We start from the raw sequence: 21,029 nt of genomic DNA, 5'->3' as shown, positions 1-21,029 counted from the left end.
CTAGTTCATGAGCTCCGAGCACCATGATGGGGCATTAGTTCATTCATCTGTCAGCTGCATGAGTGCTATTTCATGTTGTACTTTCTTGAACGTGTGCAGCATCAGTGTCTCACCAGAGTCATCATCACTATTCACTATAAAGCTTTCAAACCAACCTCTGTTCAAACCAACTCTCCTAACCTTCAGATTGCTGTTGCCCACCTCCCAGAAAGCAGAACGGCCTTCAGAGGGACTTCAATATCATTAGCCCAGGGTCTTCTGTCAGTTTTAAAATTTTAAGATTATTTTATATTACCTTGCTGAACTGGTTAGATGAAAGATGTTTTATGCATTATTTATGCTGGTCACTCACTAAATTATATTAATCTCAAAAATTACAATGGAAAAAAATCTTTCACTTTGGATACATTAAACATCTGTGTAGCTCCAGTTCTCAGGTCTAGTACATCATTTATATGGCATATATATTTTAGGGAAGGAGCACACAAAAATGAGGTTACGTACAAAACTGCATTGTTGTCTCCTTAATCCCAGTGCAGTGCTCTATTCCCTTTTCCTCTTTCCTTGCTCAAAACCTGTCATTTTCCTTCGATTATCTAGTACAGGAAACAGATTTTTATGAGTACAAAGTAGGATGTTCCTTACGATGAAGCAGTCTTTACAAGAAATATATTATTTTTCAGTGCATTATATATTAATGCATTAATATGTTAATAATATATTAATTTTGACCATTAAACAATAGTTTCCATGTCAGTACCGTTGGGGCTTTTTTCTTTAAGACAGCTTTTTTTTTGTAGGAGAACCAGTGACTTTAGGCCTGGAAAGCTGTGCTGGGTGGGAAAAAAGAAGGAAAGATAGAGGGAGTTACAGTTGATATGGCCGTGTGATTTCACGTCATCATTATTTAACTGCTGTGACATTCAGTCCATGAAAAAAAATTGTGTGGGTTTTAACACCTGAATGCATGAACAGAAATTTTGTTTGTTTGTTGGGTTTTTTTTTGGTTGGTTGGTTAGTTTTTTGTTTGTTTTTTTTTTTAAATATTATTTTAGAGCAAGAGAAAAGATCAAGAGTGACAGCACCTGAAAAGAACAATGCTTTTCTTACCCACACAATATAAATATAACGGAGGAAGCAGCTGAAGAAACATCTTTGAAAAGTACAAAAGCATGATGCAGGGGACTTTTTTGATGGAATTAAAGAGAAATTCACTCCTGTGCTGTCCATATTCCTGATCTCTCTATTCAGATTGCTAACAAGGGTGCTGAATGACTAAGGCCTGCACATTTCTGCCCATCTGTCTGCTAAATTATATTAACTCATGTAGCACAAGCCACCACGCACTCAACAGATGGTAACAGCTCCCAATCACTTCTAATTTAACTCAGCTTTGGACTGATAACCCAGAGCTCCCATGAAACTCAAAGAGAATCTTTTGTTTGTTGAGCCAATAAAAATATGAAGCCCTTTAATGTTACCAGTCTTCTGAAATGTTAATTGTCTCATAGGCCGTTTCTACCAAACTTTACTTTTGGGGTTTTTTTGGGGGAAAAGAAACCCACTGAACCAAATTACACTGCACTGCTGGAGATATGTGTCAATGATGTTTTCTTGTAGATTCATTTTGGTACCTGGAGTAGATTGCCATGTCTCTGTGCATCAGGAGCCTGCTTTGGGCTATTTTCCATTTCCATCACCAATGCTTCCCCTTTATAACCAGATTCAAGAGTCTTCATGTGCCCTGAATGGGTTTCTGTGTAAAATATGTACCAGTCTCAATGTGGCTGAGAGCAGAGAAGCTCTGGAAGTGCAATACAAACTTCAGCCAGCACAGATGTCTTGCCAGATCTAATTTTGGTGTCCACACCAGGAGAGTACAGTCAGTCACTGGCAAATGTATGGTTTATGCATCAACTCCAGTCCTTGGGAAAGGTTCATACAGATCATGTGTCCCACAAAAAGAGTATACATGAAGATGTATGTGGCAGCCCTAACTGGCAAATTTATCTATAACAGTACAGTTGTGTATTGACACACCAGCGCTGTTCCCAGCACTGGTGAATATAGTCATTGCTTTGGACAGTGTCATGTGTTGCAGGATACTGGTGATTTACATTAGTGGTGACTGGAAATGAGTTTTCTATCCTGGGTGGTAAGTATTTAAGTGAAATTACCTATGTTTCGTCTTGTGGTAAACAAGATAAGAATTAAGGCTCTAAGAATAATATTCATAATGCCTATGATGTGTTAAAACTTCAAGGAAGAGAAAGTGGCCATTCTTCTTTAAAAAAAAAAAAACAAAAGAGACTTAATTGCTGAAATTTCAGTCTATTTAATCTTTCTCTTAAAATAAAAAGTACTGTATTGTAGTGAACAATATCAACTTCATGTTAATTCAATAATCCTTTAGTGAAATTCTGTGGTATGTTTTATATGCAACATGAGAAAAGATTCCATTAGGCCTATGGGCCAGACTTGCATTTTATGAAAACACCACCCCACTTCAAAACATTTTTATCCCTCCAAGAGCTTTTGCATTAATAAAATGCCAAGTAGAAAGATCATTCAAATGCCTCAAGTAGCCCTAGATATTAAAAAGCTGTATTAGCAGGCTGGGTTTTTTTAAAACCCCCCTGGTATTTCCAGAAGTTACGGACAATCTCATGCATTTCTGTTTTTCTTTAACTATGACTTTCAAGGCAGCTACTTGCACTTTTTGCCATGTTGCCCTGATTTCAGACATGGTGTTATTTCATTTAATTGCCATTTTGTTTTATGTGAAGGAATTCACTGCACTTTTACATTAATTTTAATGACACAGAACTGATAGCTCTGTGTTCTTCACATGACTGGATGGAAGATAATAGTTTCTGTTGCTCAAATGGGGTAACAGATTAATTTTACTCATTTTTTAAATTATCTTTATATTAAAATAAAACATGGTTTGATGTACATACGACGTTTTTCCTTTCTATAACTGTTAGAAGTGTAGGAATAATAATACTTGCCATCTGCTGTATCATGTGCATGTCAAAAGTAACTTGTTTATAGGTATCTTACTAAAAAGAAAGGAAGAAAACAGCATTTGTTTGCTTTTCTATAAACACCAAATAAATGTATGCATGAACAATATTCATGAATAAGTACAATTAATTAAAATGCAAAAAATTAACTACAGGTTTCATCATATACATGTAGATGTTTAGTTATTATAGTGTTGCTCTCTGTTCTTTCACTAACATTTTCAGATATTCACTATGAGGATAAGAGAAGAAATCTGAATGCCTCAATCCACTATCTTATGCATGCCTGCAAGAGATATAAAGCAGGTGAGAAGCTGTAGGATCAGACCTTAATATGATTTGGACAATTTGGTTGAAGTAATTACTTTAATCTCTTTTGATTCTAGTTTTTTCACTTGACTTTTTTCATAATTGCCTTGTCTCTGCAGGGATCCTTGCCTCATCAAGCTTTGTTCATATTTTTCTGTTCAAATGGGCTGAGATTAGTCAGTCCAGAAGAGAAGGAAAAAAGAATGAAATATATTTTGGAAAGCATCCTCTTTTTTCTGTTTGATAAAGTGCATTGTGCTCAAGATCTGAGATATTTCTATTACCTGTGTCTTAGAAAATAACATCACAGCCTTCTTGACCAGTTTTGTATCCCTCCCTGATATGCTGAGGCCAATCATTCACTGGAATAATATTATTGTTTAACATAAGATCTGGAGTGTAGATGCCACTGATGTGGGAATGAGTAGTGATATTTCTTGTTCTGGAAGTCAGGCTGCACAATCACAGTGGTTTCCAGTTACAGGAAACTGTAAAAGGAGATTCACTGCTCATGTCCCTGATCTGGATCTGGAGCTATCTGTGAAACATATTTAATTATAAGAGATAATTCTATGAAGTCATTATTATCTGTCATCTCTGATTGCAAGAGATGATTCTATGAAATAATTGAAAAAAACCTGTTTGTTTGTTTGTTTGTTTTTAATTTCAGCACTGCTGAGAGTCCCAACCTTAGGTCAGTGTCTTTATGTAAGGTGTTGTGTACCTATGCAGTAAAAGAAGCCCTGACCCCACTTCCTAACAAAGAAGGAGTGCTTGGTAATCCCTGTTCTATTCTTCATCTCCACTCATATCTACTCCTGTGCTCCAAAGAGTTATAGATCACACAACAGCACGATGATACTTCTCTTCTGCCCTTTCCAGCATCATGGACAGTTCATTAAACTCTAATTTAAAACCAGCTTGAACAATCAGGGGCAACTGGCAGAGGTTTAGGTTATGAGAAGTGTCTTCCTAGGTTAAGTAGTAAATAAAGTGATTTCACATTAATATGAGAGAAGGGGACAGCCAGACCTTGACTAGATATAATGTGAACCTTCTATAAATTATTGACCAAAACATATGCTTATTTTCTTCCCACCACACAGCTCCTTTCTGTTTGATATTTGTTTTAACTAGCTTGATACAGTTTGGGGCAGAGGGAGAGAGCCCCCTATCCCCAAGTGGTTTTGCAACCTCTGCCCAGTTAGTTGTCACTCTTTCCAGACCAGACTTCACCACATTCCCCTTGGGAATTCTGGTAGATGTGAGAGGTTTCTACTCTTGCAAATCACTGTCAAAGGGCCAGGAAGATAGCCATGGGTCATGGTTTAATGTTTGGTTGCTACACCATGTTAGTCCTCTGAAACAACTAAGAGTGACAAATGACAGCAGATTTCTTAGCTCTTGCTCCCATGTACAAAACATACCCCCTACTGAAAATTCAGGAAAATAAGTATTCTAAGAAAATTTTTATTTCAGTTGGAAGGACAATTTGCTCTGTAGAACTAATTCCACAGTTCCTGCTCCTCCTCTGAAATAAATCTTCATCTCTCAAGTGGCTTGAACACAAATACATAAATTTATCTTGCTTAACTTTAAACCTGCTAGTTTTGGCTATATCTTTGGGAAGTATGACTCCACAGATTTTGACAAGAGCTGTAGCCTGATTCATAAGCACACCACACTGAGAGAGAGAACGTTTAATATAATTCACACTTAACTTGTAATTTCACTCTTTAAAGAAAAAACATGTTTCCTAATGGGCTGTTACAAAGTATCTCTATCCCAGCCGAACCCAGGACAAATGGGAAAAAACCCCAATAAAAACAATCCTTTTATTTATACTTGTTATAAATGGGCCTGCCAAGTGGTGAATCATTTGCAGAGTGGAAGGTTAAATACATATAATGTAAACCAACATCTCTAAAGTGTTAGGAATAGCAAGATTTAAATACTGAATAATGTTTCTGGCTGGAGCTTGAGCTGAGAAGCATTAAACAACTGCTGATAGTGTTTGACCCCACCAAGCTTGTAAACAGTGTGCATTTTATGTTTAAAAAATGTCACCACTTCAACTGCTGAGATTAAGAAAGATTTTAAAGATATCTGTAAATGTGAATGTATTGAGCTTGGCCTTTCCCTCCTTGGTAGTCACAGGTACAGCTACTTTCAACTAAGAATAAAGCAGAACAGCTGCTAATTTTTCAAGTAATCCAACGGTCGTATCACTTGCACTCTCTGAGCCTCCTGTTTAGATTGTCTTTTTTAGAGGATTACATCCCTATTGCACTGACTGTCTTCTTACACTATATACATAAATAATTTTAAAATAAATGGTTTGGATGCTAACAGTAGTCTGAAGTTTCAGCCCCAGTATCACCTGGAATAATCTGTTAAACTTCCAAGGCTGCTATGTGAATCTTCTTGTTCTTTTTGGCTGGTGCTGAAACAGAGTAATGGTATTTCAAACTGTCTTTCCTGTTGTAGTTTAAGATGATGACTGTCCTAGTTAACAAAACAGGGGCCACCAGCACTAGAAGAGTGGTTTTTCTAGTTTTGCCTGCATCAAGGCTATCTAAGCCTGATCTGGAATTATTTTTTTTGTACCTATTGTGGATCACAGAATCACAGAATTGCAGAACATTGTGGGTTGGAAGGGACCTCACAGAACATCTAGTTCTAAACCCCCTGCCATGGGCAGGGACACACTCCACTACACCAGTTTGCAGGAACAGTTCACTGTTGCTGTGGCCTATGCAGTTACAGTTCAATGGATAGAGATACAGGGGCCAGAGAGTCAACCTGCATAAAGTAGTGTGGCTGCCTTGGTATCAGTGGAGATCTGTCTGTGCCAGCAGCTGAGGTTGGTTATTTCCAAGATGTCAAACCTGGAAACCCACTTTAGAAAGTATATAAAAAACAGGAAATATTTGTATACCTTATGCACCATACTTGCCAAAATTAACTTGTAAATAATACAATGGTAGTGAAATTACAGACAGAACTCGTGAAACAGCAGCATGTGGGATATGCCTTTCATGGTCTGTAACAATTGTCAGAGAATACTGAGATTGAAAAAGACATTTGTGACTTGCAGGTGTTATAAAATGTTGCTTTTCTGTCAAAAGTAGTAGCTGATTCCAAAACAGTAACAGCTTTGCAGGTGGATCCCCACTGTACAAGAGGATTGCCAGAAGGATTGCTACCTAAATTAGAAAACTGGGCAGTAGAAACAGAGGCAAAGAGGCAGGACCCTGGTCATACTCCAGATTGGACTCGAGTCGCTTGGGCCCTGCCACAGTGTCAGTGAGTACAAAGTGCTTCCTGCAGAAGTAAGCAGATCTGTGGCTTGTGCACAGCTTCAGTTTGGAAATGCATCCTGTTTCTGCCTCTGCCAGCCTGCTTGCCCTGTTTCAGATGAAGTATCAAAGAACAGTACTCTGCATGTAATTGCCCCTTGTATAGGTCTTCCTGTGACTCAACATTTGTGGCAGGTCTGCTTTAAAGACTACAGATTTTGGTGTAGTCTCCTGGCACTGCTGGAATGCTAATCCAACAACAGACTCTCACAGGATGAGGCAAAACCAGTGTCTATGTGCAGGAAGAGAAGAAAGATGAGTTGGTATAGGAGAAGGCTTTGAGTAACCCTACAGATTTTGGAATCCAGACAAAAATAAAATTCATATTGGTTCCTAACTCTCAGTGTTTTGCAACACTTATATGACATCACCAGCACTATTCAGTTTGGATATAGAACTTGTATGAAATATTCCCTCCCTGACACAGATGCTGTAAGCTGGCGTTCAGAGTTTGTTTCACTCCCTTCCCCAAAGTGCAGATATGCAGGGACATAACACACCTACGAAAGCTATCTGACACTAATGACCTTACTTGTAGCATGCAAAACAAAGGCAAAGCAGTAAAATAAATGAGGGGGATGGGGGTGGCGGTGAGGAAGATGACTATCAGAGATTTGACATAGAGGTGACCTGTTTGCTCCTCTGCCTACTGTGGAGCTAATTAAACACAGCATCTCTAGAAATAAAGTGCTGGAGAGAGAGAAAGTAGTCAGTTGCTCTCACTGCATATGTCACTTGGGATTATGATTATACCCATTGCTAAAAGGCAGTTGAATAAGCAAATGTTGTTTTGCAGGAAGTAGGAAAAAAAAAATTCCATCTATCGTAGTGTGCAGCCAGACACAAAATGTATAATTCTGGTAATGAGCCCTGGAAGTATGAGCTATGTTTTAAGCCATTTGACTGATATTTTAAGCCTCCCTTCCCCCACTGTTTAGAGAGAAGGTAAAATGACTTTATGTAACAAATGCATGTTGTTGATACAGGAGTGTGTGTGTGTATATATATATATATATCAGGCTTTATGCTGAAACTGTCTCAGTGCTTTAATGTTTTGGGCTTTAGTAAGGTTGCGTTGCCTCTGCCATGGCTGGCTGTGCCACCTCAGCCCTGCGCCCCGGCCAGTGCAGACTGCCTGCAGAGGAGGCCAGCAAGGGACGTGTCTCAACTCCCAGATTTCTATTTATTGTTGGTTCTACATTTCTGATGCTCACTTATTTTTTTCCAAGGATCTGATGGGACTGCTACAAACCCCAAACCTTCCAAGTGGTGAGCCCATGACTGTGACATGCGTGGGCTGTCAGCATCGCCGTGTCTTTGGGGTGACACCCATGCTCCCTCAGACCTGGGATGTCCCAAGGCCACAGCAGGCACCAAGTTTCATGAAGGAGCTGCCGTGTTTTTTCCCCTCAGGATAGTTTCAGCTCTTTTGCCATAGAGAAATCATACAAAAGGGAGGCCGACGCTCCCTTTCCCCGGCTCCCGACCCCGCAGCCACCCGGGTCGTTAACTCCCTACCGAAGCGTTTCACCCTGGCGAAGGGTTGCCGGGCCGCCCCTTGCTGTGCCTCTTCCTGCCGCAGGAGGGGGTGCGAGGGGCTAAAAATCGGCGGGGTCCACGTGGCCGGTTTCTCTCCCCACGCTGTCCGCAGCTGCTCCGCGCCTCGCTAAGCGGGAGCCTGGCCGCGGGGTGGCTGCTCCAGCCCCAGGTGGGGACGGGGGCGGCGGCGGGTGGGGGTTTGGCTTTTTCGGGCTGGGCTGAGGGCAGCGGGACGGAGAGGGGAGCAGCTCGTTGCGGTGAGTGCCTCGCGGCCGGGCTGAGCCGTGGGAACACCCACCGGTGGGCTCTTTTGTCTTTGGTGTGTGGAGCCAGCGCCACGCCAGTGTTTCACCTCACCCGGCTTAATTACCCGCTACCTTTGTGTGCTGGAGGCATCTCCACAGCTTCCTGCCCGAAGTGGCTCCAGAACTGTGGCAGAGCCTCGTGTAGCTCCCAGCCTGGGAGCTTTGTACGGTAAACACAGGGATTTTGGGGTTCCTTTCTGTCCTCCTTCCCCTGTTTGTGTGCGTGTGCCCCCTAGTACCCATCCTCTGGGCAGCCCAGCCCGGCCCCTCTCCTCAGGTGAGGTGAGTACAACTGAGGGGCTTCCACACCAGGAAGTTTCCCTGGTTTTTCTCCCCTGTGACACCAGCCTTGAAAAGCTGCAGTCTTTCCTTCTTCCTTTATATATTACTTTACTGTTGATGAGACACTGCTACAAAGCTGTACCAGAGATAGAGGGCTTGGCCTTGCTGACCTCTGCCAAAGGTTAAAGCCTGTAGGTTTATTCTTTTTTTTTAAACAAAGTGGTATAAAGAACACCACCTCTGGTTTTGCTGTATGATTTGCTGCTTGAGCAGTGACTTTAGGGCCTTTGCTGTGCATGAGATGGGGTAAGCAAAGGAGCCTGATAGACCTTCATGTTAAGCTCTTATTTCTGGTGCTGGGATTGTGGCCCAGTATGTCTGGGGTCCTGGTGTTGTATTTGAAAAAGTAGCAACAGATTGGTCCTCTGGTGTGGCTGTGTCGTGTGGACTTGCTGGGCTATGGAAGGGAAGCAATGTTTTCCATGTTTCCCCTGAGCTAGCTCATTGAGATGAAATTGAAGCCTGTTTCCCACTTCTAAATGCTCTCTGATTTTTTGCAACTATTTTCAGCACCCTCCTGGGTCCTCTTCAAACATGTATCTAAATCAAACAATCTCTTACCTCTTTGTTGTTCTCTTTCCCTGGCAGTGTGTTTTCTCAACGGCTCTTCCCTCTCAGCCCCCTCCATGCCAGCAGCCTTCCTCGCCTGTCTCATACTGCAGATGGAGAGAGTTCAGAGATCATCAATGAAACTCTGGTGAGTGGGTAGAAATGAAGTGGGAACGCAGATCAAGGGGGTTGTGAGAGCTGCAGATCTGTTGGTTAACTGTATTTCACATCTGAAGCACAAAGAACTGGATTTTCCTTTTATCCCTTTTCTTCTCTCGATTCAGGAAATGGAATAGGGAAGAAAAGGCCATTTCTTCACATATATTTGGGACAGTAGTGACTTTCTCACTGGGCAGCTTACAATGGGGGTTAGAGCTGCTACTCAAAAGGTTATCCAGAACACACTGTATTCCTGCTATAGGCATATTCTGCAGTGGATGTTCAGTCAAGCCTATGCCAGACAAACTCCATATGCTAAGATGTTTTTTTTCCAAAGGCTATTTTAGCAGTGTGTGCTTTCTTTAGCTGCTGTAGTACAATAGAGACGTACTGTGACGGGTCTGAGGTCAGCAGCGCTTCTTGCTTTTGTCAGTGGAGGGAGCTGATGTGTGCACTGAAACTGGGGAGGGAATATATTTTATTGCATTTTTTATAAAGGGGAATCTTAATTTATGCCACACATCTTTATTATTGCGTTCAAAGAGGGAAGCACACTGCTGATTCTTGGGTTTTTTTCTGGCATACATGCTAAAAAGTAAACAAGAAACCTGGAAATTGTAACTGCTACTTTTTTTTTTAAGATGGGAAAAAATTCTGAATTGGAGTTAGAAAAATCAATAGAAATCCATTTTAGAAATAAATGGCAATAATTTGTTACTGTAGTATTTTTTCATATGAAACTTTTATTTTTAATAGCCTAATGACTAATATACATTGCTTTAAAATGTGGCTGTTGTATGAATTGAGGTGCTAGGCTGTACTGAGTGTCTTCGCTTGTGTGCGTTTTCTGCTGCATGTACAGCAGACTTCAGTTTTAGTGCAAATAGAAATGTCCTATGATGTGATAGAAGAAGTTTTAATACTTGGCTTAATGAAATGTCAAGTCCTATATGAAGAAACTAGTGGCTGTGTTACACAAGGAGATGGGGTCCTGCAGACCATCTCCTGGGTAGGTTTCCTGTGCCAGAGTCTTGCCTTTAGTGGAACAGGCCATCCAGCTGTGTGGTGGATGAAATTCTGCATGTCATTACTCAAGACTGCTTAGAGCAATGCTTTAGTTACTGCAAATTCAGCCTGCCCAGTCTCTTGCAAGGCAACTACTCTTTGATATGCTTCCACATTTCTGCACCTTGGGCTTTCTGAATATGACAGATGTGGAGTTGCTTCTGTTGTGTATGTAAATGCCCTCTGTATATGAAATCACAGGTTAATCAAGTGGGGAGGGGGTAGGATCAATTTTCTTTTTGTCTAATTAATTATCTTAATTTCTTCAGGAGTTTTTCTGGACTACCTTTTCACAGTCCATTAAATCACAGCTATTCTGTTAACCTTTCTCATTTTCACATTATCGGTGGCATGAGTTCATTAATACTGCAGTGCTATATGTAGAAATTCAAAAGGTGCTTAATTGCCATTGAAGATATTCATATGCAAATGTTCCATGTTTTTGAAGTGGTTGAAGTCCTGTTGAGGAAGTAGATCAGCCTTTATTAGATTGCACAACACATTTCTTTTATGTTTAGATTTTTAGTCTGACAGCAATACTTTGTTCCCCACTATGTACTAGCTGAAAAATGGTTAAATACCAAAATGGAGCACTCATTTTCCTAGAATCCTTATGCATGGAAAAGACCTCTAAGATCACCAAATCCCACCATTCGATCAATACCACCCTGTCAACTAACTTTGGATTGTCAAAACCAGACACTTTCAAATAAGGAATTAATAGCTCACAGTTTTTGTCTGGTTGGCTTTGCTGTGTGACCAGAGCTACTGTCAGTCCTGTGGCTGCAGTCCCTGCCAGTTGTCTCTGTCTTCTTGCATGACTGGATGTGCTCTTCCATGTAACTTGATGAGGTGTCCCCGTCTGTCACGTGTTTCAGTGTGTGAATATGCCCCTGCATTGTGGGGTTCAGTACTGCAGGCCCCGTGAGAATGGATAGCTCTGTTTAAGACACTAATGCACTAGTGGTAAGAAAAGAAAAAGAAAAAAGCTTTTTTATATGGCTTTCTGCGGACAATGAGTTTGTATAATAATTTTGGTAGGTTTTGGGGTTCTTTTTAAACTAGCATGGACTGTAGAAGGGGAATTTTGTATTGAAGTTCTCTTTAATGTTTTCAGAATAAATATAACACAGCAGAAGGCACTAACTTTACAAGGTATGACTTCTGGGCTGTTGCAAGACTGGAAGCATAATTTTAGTTTTATTTCCTTCATTGAATGATTCTTTCTTGGTGACAGAGTTGCCTTGCTGAGCCTGAGTAGCACTGGGCTGACCTTTGAGCTACACCGAGACAGGTGGCAGAATCTGCAGGGTTTGTCTCTGTCTATTATCTTTAAGGATTGTTTGTTTTCATATATGTGTTTGTTTTGAGATAAATGATATTTTGTTGTCAGTTGTTTGCATACATAGGATTACTACACATTTAAGCTGAGTAATTTGGGGGTGGAGGGAATATTCCAGTGATGGCAGAGAGTTAATTCTCTCTAAGAAGTGTCTTCATATTATAAATGAATTGGTAGACATTCATTAATGCAGGCTGAAAGCCCCCATCTGATGCATAGCAAAAAAAGAAAACCTCATTATGGGTCAGTTCCACAGGCTACTGAAAGTCTGTGAAGATCAGAATGACTGCAAGTGAAGCTATCAATGTAAGTAGATGTGTCAGCTCTTGTAGGGGATGTGTTTGCAGATGTTTATAGGGAGAATGCTGAATCCTTAACCCGACATGCAGTTTTCCAAACTGTTCTGCAAACAAGATGAAACAAGTAGGGTTCAGTATTCATCACATTTGGCTAGGCTAAAAATAGTGCTTTGAGACAGTATTATAATACATCAGAGCATTAGATTCTGTGAGCGGGGAAATAACTTTCCCATCCCATGGAATATGAACTCTGAAAAATTTTCCTGTTCAACAGAATGAAACTGGAGCCTTTCAGAGTGTATTTCCTTCGGTGTTTTTATTATTTTAAAATGCACTACTGATAAGGAGCATAGAATCAGCATGAAAATTGCCTGGCAGTTGGGGTTTGTGGAGTTGGGATGCTGGGCATTCACATTTTCAATTTCTACTCTGGCTTTTGGAGTATTCCAGGTTTCAGAACAGCAGTCTGACTGTTAGATTGTAAAGGTTAACTTCAAAGTGGGGTTGTAAAATTTTGGTTTTAAAATTTTGGGTTTTTAAAGTCCTCTAGATACTGCTGTTTGTGAGACAAAGAGATCACCTTTATGGGTTATGTGCTGCTTTCAGCCCTATGTGTGTTCATCCATAATGAATGCCTCCAGTTGCACGCTGCACAAAGCTCTCAGCCTGTTGCCTTGCTGTGTCTCTCTGGTGGCTCAGCATGTGCCCAGCAAGACTTGGGGAGCTTTGCAGCTATGATGTGAGAAAGGAGGGCTGAGAAGAGCAACAATATGGGTTTAACTTCTAAGCAACTCGTGGGAAGAGTGCGAGTTGTTGAGGTGGTCAAAAAATGCCCCTTCTGTTGGAAATCTTGATTAAATGTGGAAAAACAATAAACTTCCTGGGATGAGAAGAACATATAAACAAGATGTGTTTAAAACCCAAATAAAAGTAGTCAGAAAATAGAATATTTAATTGGAAATATTGTGATGGCTCTGTGTGCCAATGGTTCTGTTAGATTTGCTCTTTGCATCAGACTCTGTGGGCAGAACACGCTTACCACTGCCTTGTGTCTCCCCAGTGTAGCTGGGAGGTACGGTCTGTACAGGGATGCTGGAACTGGAGTTACACTAGTAGTTGTTGTCCTTGCTCTAATTTAGGCAGGACTAATTAATTAGATTGTATCTTTTAGACATCAATAACATTCTGTTTTGCTGCCATGAAGCACTAGGCCTGGTTGTTCCTGCCATTAATTTTTAATTTTTAAAGCCTGTGAGCAAAGATTACATCGTGCTCTAAGAGCAGTCTGAAAACAGGATGTAGGTGCAGGGAAGAGCACTACTGAAGCAGTAATAAGGAAAAAATCCAGTGTGCAGGAGCAGGGCTTCTGTTTATAGCAAAAAGATTATAACTAAGGCATATGTGCTGCATGACTGAAGATCAATAGGAATTCCATCTCCTTACAGGCATATTGATTTTGAACACGTACATCATTCATAATCTCCCTGCTGTAACTGGCAGAGGAAAGTAAAAAAAAAAAAACCCAGGATGGCAGAATTGTGAATTAGGAGATTAAAGAAGAAAAATGTGAAGTGTACACTTTTGATCCTTGGGGTGTGAAAAGGACAAGGTCGTCTGATATTGTGACCAGGCTGACTGTACAGTCTAAGTGACTCATTGATTTCATGCACCTACCCTGTAAAATATTTTGGTTATATCATATAATCTTCCTTTCCATTAACCAGAACTGAATAATCTCCTAAACACCTTTAGTTTAGGGTATCAGTCAAAGATTGATTGTGCCTAGAAATGAAATTGTGTGGAGTGCAAAGCAGTCTAGGTTTGGGAGGACTCTGAATTTTTAAGAGTTGAGGAGATAGCTTAAAAAAGCCCCAAACCAATCCAAAACCAAACTGTAGGCATGTCTATGAATTGGTGTCTTTTTCTGTTTGTTTGGTTTGTTTTTTATTTTTTTTGAAAGTGATGCTGAGTAAAGAGCAAAGATTCTTTGTAGTACCAGTCTTTCCACTTCAAAGAAATGAGTAGTACTGCTAGAAAGCATTGGCCATAGCTATATTGGTGTAATTCCATGAATGCAACCAAATGACATGTCTGTTGGTTGTGACTAATTGTGCAGCTCATATGGGTGAATGTAAGCAGGTCAGTAGTAGTCGTGGTGTAAATCTTCTGTAGAAAGTTAGATTTATTATAGAATTTAACCCTCTTTCTTTCCAAGACTAAGCAAACGTTGCCCCAAGAAACAGCTTTCAAAGACAAACTTCAGGGATACTCACTGACTGTGTTGAGAGTGTATAGGAGGAAACAGCATGCAATCTTACAGGCTTGGGGAAGAGTGGCTGGAAAGCTGCCTGGTGAAGAAGGACCTGGGGGTATTGGTTGATAAGCAGCTGAACGTGAGCCAGCAGTGTGCCCAGGTGGCCAAGAAGACCAACAGCAGCATCCTGGCTTCTATCAGGAATTGTGTGGCCAGTAGGACCCAGGCACTGGTGAGGCCACATCTTGAATACTGTGGACCCCTCAGTACAAGAATGACATTGAGGTCGTACCCACAGTACTTGTGTACATCAATTCGCTCAATCCAGAGATCACTATCTCATAGGTACACATACTACATTAGGTAGTTTTTGTTTGGTTATGTTTGTAAAACAGCATTTTAATATCATTCAGGACAGAGAACTTCTATTGCAGTTATAGAGATACCATTTTGCATTTATTGCTAGATATTGGCAGGCAATGTTTTATTGGGGATAGGGCAGAAGGGCAATCAGTTTTATTAAGCAGGGATATTTCAGATTAAAATCTTCAAGTCTGACACAGATGGTAAGTGACTATCAGTTTGATTCACTGCAATTTAACTTTTCCAAGCTATTCTGAAATGAGATTTCTAAATTAACTTTAAAATATGGCACTACGCTTTGATTTATTGTGAGTCAGGATGTATCTAGACTAATTCTCACTGCTCTTCTGCATGTGTGGCTGAACAGAATACACTGAAGTTCAAATGGATGTGTGAATCTAAGACATCACTTCTCTATCAAGCCTTTTGTGTAATGTTGATTCATGAATAATGTATTTCATGCAAAAATAATGTATTCAAAACATTTTGCAGTGAAAGAACTGCTTGAGAAAATTAATTGGCAAGCATTTTTGTGAAGTATTATTTAATCTGCAATCATAATTTCATTAAGGAAGGTCAGTTAGCTAGACATTATCCTGACTTTTTTTCTTTGGAATTACCTGTGGTCATAGTGCTTCTGTTCCCTTTTTTCTCCATGGTAAATTAATGGGGTTTTGTATTCCTGTACTATTAATTACACTGTAGACTGGTCCCTGGTAGTGCTATGTTAATATGCTCTTCACCAGTGCCCTCTCTCTGTTCTGTCAAGCTTGGTTTTCTATTGAAAAGTCAGTATAGGAAGAGCACTGGAGTGTACTGTGCATACCTTGATAGAGTTCCTTGTTATTACTTGGGAAATAGGTGCTAAGCTGGTCTGAGTGAAGTTGTATGTGTGCCCATGACAAGTCATGTTATTGTTGTGTCTGCTGAGTGTATGCTCTCTGTGCCCCATGGAGGCTGTAGCTTGCCTTCAACAAAGGGTCTGTTCTGAAAGAGCTGCTTCCAAAGTGCCTTGGCCCTCAAACCCCAGGTGCTCCTGGCCAGAGCAGTAATTCCTGAGGTGTTTGAAGAGATTAAGTTGGCACACTCATGAAGAACTAAAATGTGAAGCAAATGCCCACTTGTGAATCAACGTATCACCTCACCTGAGAAGAAAACAGTGCGTATTTTTAATATTGAGCAGCTCTTCCCATAGAGGCAGTCACAGCAGGAGGGGCTATTGACTTGAATATACATATTTTTGGAAGAAGATTTTTGTTTCTTGTTGGCTGCCCTGCGATCAGGATGGTGCCATTTATGTGGAAGTAGGAAGCTGCAGGTGCTTCCTAATTGGCTTATGGGTAGCTGGAGTAGAAAACAATTAAATGTGGACAGGTTTAATAACAGTCATCTATCAAAACTAATGGCTCTCTAAACTTGAGGGCTCTGTGTGTCCTGTTAGTCCCCTGTTTGAATTGAACAAGGGCCATTGAAGAACTTTTTCAAGGCAGAGACTCCAATTTAGATGTTTGTTAGCAAGATGCCAGTGAGTTGCATGTAATACAGTGTGTATCACTGCCTTGGCTCTGACTTAATTTTTAGTGGTCAGAATCAGGCTGTGTGCCCAATGGCTATATCTGCAATGAGGGTTGCTAACCTGCTGCTGGGAGGCTATAGGGACCGTGATGGAGCTGAAGGAGGTTATGGATCATAGCAGCATGAGGCAATGCTGTACTGCAGAGTACAGAGAAGTATAGGCTCCTGCCCTAGGAGGCAAAATTAGGAAAGCAGAGGAGGTGGGTGGCACTGCTGAAGCAGGATGAAGGATGAGGAGGGGACAGAGGAGAGAACCTGGGATGTAGACAAGGAGGACTTCACTTGGACTAGAGGGCAAGTTCTGTCTCTGGAGCAAATCAGACTCCTGTGCCTCTTTTACATGGTCAGTGCAGGACAGGAGCCTTGCCGTGTTTTCTGTCAGGCACAACAATTCCTAGCTCTTGAAGTACACGCTTCCTACTGGGAAGTTAATTTATTAGAATGCAGAAAAATAAGGTCAGTTTTCAAAAACTGAGCAAGGAGACTTATTTGCTGGTTTGCTTTCATATTTGCCAGCAAGATTAAAACATCTTTCAGAACCAGACGCATTCAAAATATATTAACTTAATTGGCATGTTATGTAGATTAATAAAGTCTAACGCTTGGAGGTTGTAAGTAAATTTAGAGTTTATTATGACTGTTAATCAGAATTAAAAAGTTATGAAGGAATTAAAAAGCTCTGAGGAAATTTCAATGCCATAAGGACTCCTCTGCTCATACAGCCTTTTGGTATAAACTTACTGCCGATACATCAGCTTGTCATAAAAATGTAAATGAGGACTGTATTGGTACTGCAGTCTCCTCTTGGTATTAATTTCTTGTACATTGTTGCTAGAAGACTCATTTGGACAATGACTGTACTAGTGATAGAGTGCTTTCATTGTTATCTGAGCTTGCTTCTGAGATCCTGAACTCATCTCTGTGTGTCCCAGAGCATAGTGACCAAAAACACTTGGGCTTGTTGCTTTGTTTCATTCTGTTTCTTAATTCCCAGCATATTATTTTTAAAGATCTAGACAGACTGTGGCTGTTTGTATGTGACACAGGGACAAATTATGGCCTGATGGTTGAAATGAGTTCAGCTATGGGCTGAAAAAAATGTTAAACCTTTCAGAGCTATAAGGGAAGGCACATTGTTTTTCACATCTGCTACAGGGGAGAATGGGGTTTTGTTGTGTGCAGGCCTTGTGTTCCTGTCTAAACCTTCAGGACAAAGGGAATATTTAGCTTTGCTTTGCTGTTTGAATAGGCTGTTAGAAACCCATATTAATGGCACAGGAGTCAAAAGCAGTTTCAGAAGTTTGATCATTAATATTTAAAATACTCAACTTTTTTTGATCCCTTCTTTGATCTGCTAGTGTATAAATGGCAGGATCAACTTTATTTGTGACTAATAGCATGAACTTTGGTGGAATTCTGCCCAAGGATAAATTATCCCTAGATATTTAACTACATAATTTCTGAACAGAGGTGTTCTCTTAGCAAGCCTATAAAATCTGTTAAAAGCAATGCAGACGTTAAGTGATGCTTGTTGTTTTGTGCTGAAAGTGCAAAAGTAGTCTCTTTGAGTTCCTCATCCCTTGCCAGTTTTGTTCCTACTGTGTGTACAGTAAATTTCATAAAATATTAACCTATGGTAAATATTTAATACATAATTTATTTGCATTACATAAGTTCATTCTCCAGTATATGAAGTGCTTGAATAGATAGTTATATAAATATTTTAAAGTGACAAATATATAAATATTTAAATGGCCAATATAAATATTTTAACTGTAGTGCAAGGGCCATATTTTCCTTTTTTTCCTCAGAGTTGAGTAGGTATAATTGCTGACAGCAGTTTACTCTGCAATTTTGAAGTAACAGTCTTTGCCAAAGTAATGTATGTTTTCCCTCATTTCAGTAAACTTTAGATTAGTTCAGTCAATAGTAAGTTTCCGTATTGGATAAGGACAAAAATGATGGGTTTATATATTTAATAGAATTTGAATATTAGGAAGAGACCAGGCAAGTATTTACCTAAATTTGAAAAGGAATTAGTTCTGTCTGGATTCATTGAATTTCAAGTGCAGGGTGAGGGAATGAGTTTATTTTCACTAATAAAGAATGGGAGGACAGTTGTTTGTTGGGGTTTTTTTTGTAAATTTGGTAGACCCAGTTCTTGAGGGCTACATCCTGCACAACAGTCAGCTCAGATTGCATAGGAACATGGATGAGTTTGGGTAATGCAGCTTGCCATCTCCAGCCACTCCTGCTGCAGGCAGGGGGAAAATCCAGAGGGTCCTCTTGGTCTGGAGTGACTGCAAGTATTTTCAAAGGGGAATTCTCCAGGTAAGTCTTGGATATGTTTCACCTGCAGGTGTGCAAAGCTTGGTGAATTTTATCATATTGAAGATGCTCATCAGAGTACCCCTGTAAGTACTATTCACTTTATGTAAAGAGTGGTGGATGTGCTGAGTAATTTCTGTTTGGGTTGTGTTAAAGACTGTGGCTCTCTCACTGCTTCCCGCTTTCTCATTGTACTGCTTTAAATGTATAAGCTCTTCCTGTGGCCAGTGGCACGTTGCATGCCACAGCTGAGTTAGGTGCTGCCACGAAGGTCCTGAGTCCCTTGCAGTGTCAGGGAGGGATAGCTCTGCAGCTGAGAAGCCACAGTGCAGCTCTGGAGGGCTGCCTGTCTTCATTATGTAACCCAATAACTGTATCCTAGCCTGCTACAGAGTTTTGAGGGTCTTGAGCTGCTTTTTAATTGGAAAAGTAAGAGAAGTGAGAGATCTAACTACTGATTTCACTTTTCTGAATGCATAGTTTGTAGTACTGCTTTTCTTACCTGGGAAGAGCTAGTGAGCAGCAAAGCCTTTAGCAGTTAAACTTTAAGGCCACTGTAATCCTAATTTAGAGTTACTCTGTACTTCTGTCTTACTACCTAGTTGATGTAAGGAGAAGCTGTAATACCAGATATTTTTTACCAGGTCAAGCTCAGATACAGCAGTGCTGCTTTTCATCAAATTCGTGCATAATCAAATAAAATTTATAGTGTTAAGCCTCTTCCACTCAACAAAAAATGTTTGTATTGAAATTATGGCCGGACCAATCTTCCTGCTTGTATTTTCTGTGCAATTAACCCTGCTGGCTGTTGGTGAAGGTGAGTACCATAAATTGTAAAAGTTACAAGGAGACATTAAATGCCAAATTTGATGAACTAGGTTAAAACATATTACTTGCAAAAGGATATTAGAGTGAAAAAGAAATAGGGTGCTCTTCTTTTTGGTCAGCTTTGCATTGGTTGATGAAACTTGTCAAAGCAAGCAAAAGTCTAGCAGAAAATCTGTGTCACTCGACAATTTGAAGACGTTAGCAGTTGCACCTAAAATAGGTGTATTACTTAAAGAAGAGGAAGTGATCAATGCATTTGTAAATGAGACAGGACAGCTGGTCCATCATCTTGTAGAGGAAACAGCAAATGTTGTTTAGAGAACTTGAGAAGCTGAGAAAGTTACACAGCGATATATTTCTTTTATAAGCTCTCTCATTTGTGGTGGATGAATTGTTTTTCTTTCCTTTTCCCATTTTAATGGAAGATTTTTACAAGTAATGTGAAAAAAAAAACCCCAAGTAATTAGTCTGGGGCTAATTTGAGCCACAATTATGTAAGCTGTCAAACAGTTGGAAATTGGGATGTTTCTGCTTGACTTCTTAAAAGATGTCCCTTATTAACCAGCCTAAATTCCTTTGCAGTGTCCGAGAGCAAAACCAATCAGCCCTGGATAACTTCTGTTGTAATTTCTCATTTTAAATAAATTCAGTTCATTCAGATCTCATAAAAACTCCCAAAACCCAACAAACAAAAACCACAGAAGTTAAAGTTTAGCATCAGATGGGAGGACGTATTTGTTTTTGAGCCATGTAAAAAACTTTTTCACATATTTTATGCTGAGTTGTGATTGCTTTTGTTGAAGCAGAGGCAAAAAAAAAAGCAAAAAGCCAAAGTTCATACTTTTAACTGTACTAAACAGCTTTTGTTAACATCTCAATATTTGCTGAAAGAAAACTTTATTGTGTGACAATTTATTGCTTGAGAGAAATGGCCTGTTTGGCAAAAAAAGTGATCAGATTTACAGCTGAATCTTAATCAAAACTGTATCAGTGCTCTGGTTACTTTCATGTTACAAATGTATTATAAAATACATTTTTATATAGTTTTGATCAGCGTACTGCTATGTGAATGGTGATCAGTACATAGTCAGGATGGGCTTGTGAAGCTAGACATCCTTAACTATCTACATACAAGACAATGTGGACTGCCCACTGTATGCGAAGAAGCTGTGCCACATTTCATGTTTTACTTGGTGATAAAAAAATCAAATGCACTTATTTAAGGGCAAATTAGACAACACATGGACTTTTATGTTGAAACATTTGATTTCCTGAGCAGTTTGGCCTTGATCTCCTGCTGTGTGGCTTGTGCTGGTGAATATTTGTGAAGGAGAATCCTAAATGCTGAAATTGCTCAGGGATTGATAGGCATCAGGCTATGAGCAGC

The sequence above is a fragment of the Gallinula chloropus genome, assembly GCF_964237585.1.
Source record: "Gallinula chloropus genome assembly, chromosome: 11".
Lineage (NCBI taxonomy): Eukaryota > Metazoa > Chordata > Aves > Gruiformes > Rallidae > Gallinula > Gallinula chloropus.
This window is presented reverse-complemented; position numbering follows the sequence as displayed.